This window comes from Carcharhinus amblyrhynchos, chromosome 3 (genome assembly GCF_965287045.1).
Source record: "Carcharhinus amblyrhynchos chromosome 3, sCarAmb.v2.hapA, whole genome shotgun sequence".
NCBI lineage: Eukaryota > Metazoa > Chordata > Chondrichthyes > Carcharhiniformes > Carcharhinidae > Carcharhinus > Carcharhinus amblyrhynchos.
Genome location: NC_137326.1, coordinates 140,360,809 through 140,363,508, shown reverse-complemented (window position 1 = coordinate 140,363,508; position 2,700 = coordinate 140,360,809). Strand labels below are relative to the sequence as shown.

Sequence of the window (2,700 nt, the reverse complement as noted above, 5' to 3'; positions counted from 1 at the left end):
ATTGGAGGATCATTTCCACACAGTTGCAGTGCTGTGGTTAACTCCGTGCTGCTGAGGGAGTTGGCACTCAGAAGAGATCTTTGGAAGCTCAGTGCAGCTGCAGAAATTGGAGCTCTGAATGACCCCAGGGCAGAGTCAGCTGATGAAGCTGGCTGTTGGGGCAAAGGAAAGCCCATTGAGTGGTGGAGGTTCTGCTCAGAGCAGTTTACAACCTGGCATGATGCCAGTGATTAGATGTTGGTGGTGGCCTTGGGAACCCATTGGGTGCAGTCTTGGGAGAAGAGATTGAGCAACTAGGAGACAATCAGTCACAGGGACAGTCCAAATTGCAGGGACTTTTCAGGGAAAGTAGAAGCTAGATACGAAAATGAGAAAATCTGGAATTCCCCGTGAGAAAGACAAAGTTTTAAAGGCCTTTGTGACTCACTGATTCCGGACTGGGGGAGTGAGGTACAGATGCTTTAGTCGGTCAGCAAATTCATGGTATCTAGCTCCTTGTGCCTGCCGCTCATGTGTAGTTTGTGGCGTGTAAGACAACAATTTGCCAATTAACTCATGTTTCCCTCATATCAATTAGATGTTCGATGTGTTGATCATTTGCCTTGCTGATCTCTTTCATAAAAATTCTTCTGTTTGTTTGAAATGGTTAAATTTTGTAACTTTAATCTCAGTAAATAACAAGCATTTCAATTTCAATCTGTTTTATAACAAAAGTTACAGGTTCCTCACAGAGCAAAACACATTGGCTATTGAGTCTGGGATTGTAATCTTGTTGATGGGGGAAGGAGAGGGTGAAATATAGGGAAAGGTTGGTGTAGAGCAGAGGGTGGCAGAGATTAACTGACAAAGATGTTATGGAATGAAAGGCAAAGGGACTGATGAAGCCACAAAAGATTTATCCAGACTATAATTTCCAGAATAATAAGCATCTTCTGGTTATTTTAATCAATATTTAAAACATCCAGCAAACAGCATTGTAACCTTCCTCCAGTCTATAAATCAACCCAATCACCATTACATAAGAACATAAGAAATAGGAGCAGGAGTAGGCCATCTAGCCCTTCGAGCCTGCCCCGCCATTCAATAAGATCATGGCTGATCTGAAGTGGCTCAGTTCCACTTTCCCGCTTTCTCCCCATAACCCTTAATCCCCTTGTCTATCAGAAACCTATCTACCCGTGACTTAAATATATTTAGCGAGGTAGCCTCCACCACTTCAACGGGCAGAGAATTCCAGAGATTCACTACCCTTTGAGTGAAGAAGTTCTTCCTCAACTCCGTTCTAAACTGCACCCCCCCCCCCCCTTATCTTGAGGCTGTGCCCTCTAGTCCTGCTGTCCTTTCTGAGCGGGAAGAATCTCTCTACCTCTACCTCTTGTTTCCTGTGCTTTAGCTAATGTTATCGTAGAACATAGAACACTACAGCACAAACAGGCCCTTTGGCCCACGAGTTGCGCCGATCACATCAACACCTACCAATCTATAGACCTATCTATAACCCCCAATCCCATTAAACCCCATATACTCATCCAGAAGTCTTTTAAAAGACCCCAGAGAGTTCGCCTCCACCACCACTGACAGCAGCCGATTCCATTCACTCACCACCCTCTGAGTGAAAAACTTACCCCTAACATCACTTCTGTACTTTCCTCCCTGCACCTTCAATCTGTGTCATCAAGCTTTGATATCCCTTTAATTCCAGGAACTTTAAATGAATGTCCATCACCTTCTTGCCACCATTACCTCCCTCCCAGAGTCTAACTGAGCCAAGTAAGTGGCCAGTTAAGGGTGACTGCCCACTTCCCCTAACATTTAGCTTCCACTGGAGAATCCAGTTACCTTGGCAGGGGTGAAACCATGACAAAGCAGGTGGTTCGCACAGGACGAGACTAGCCCATTGCACTTCAGGTTGCTGACTCCTGCGATGTCCCCAGATGCGGGATACTCGACTGCAAAATTTACGGGCAAACTATCAGGCAAACCTCACTGGCAGCATCACAGTCGCTTCATGGTACTGGGATTGTGAGGCAGGGGTATGGGAGGTGGGTGTGTTTTGGGCAGTTACTCTGGCCTATGGCGGGGTCACTGGCAGTAAAAGCTGCCCCTGAGATGACAGGGTTGCCCCACCACCGACTGAGGCCTCTCTGACTGGCCCTAGCGTCTAAGACCTCCATTGACCCAGTTGGGAGAGGTATGGAAACTCTCTTCTCCGCAAAGTGCAGGCCCAGGAGTGGTCAGTGCTCAGCTGTCACCTCTGAGTATTTAGCCTGGGGTTGGGAGGCCATTCTTAATCAAACAGCAGCCCCAGGAAGACAATTAAAGGATGTGGCCCTCTATACGGAAGGTAGGTTCAATCTGCTTGGTTTAAATTCAGTCCTGTGATCCTCAATGTGAGAGAATCACATTGTTTATCAATGGAGAGGAGTTAGGAATTGCTGGAGAACCAGGAAATTTACTAAAATTCCTCATTCCCTCTCATCTTCCAAATCCAGCTGCAGCTTTGGATAAAAATGGCAGCGATTAACAGCTGACATTACTGTGAGGTGAGGAACACATTTCAGTGACACCCATCGACTGCCCTCGATTCGCACGGATTCTACACCCACTTTGCATGTTGCTGTGTGTTTTTTCACTGACACAGGACAGGAACAGTAACCCTGACATATGTTCAATCATTTATCGGAATATTATTTATCATCA

General features: G+C 46.1%; 1 pseudogene; it reads left to right on the top strand.

Annotated features, from left to right (window-relative positions):
• The first annotated feature begins 1,835 nt into the window (after nucleotides 1-1,835).
• On the top strand, nucleotides 1,836-1,966 carry LOC145341657 (U1 spliceosomal RNA; annotated as a pseudogene).
• The last annotated feature ends 734 nt before the right edge of the window (nucleotides 1,967-2,700 follow it).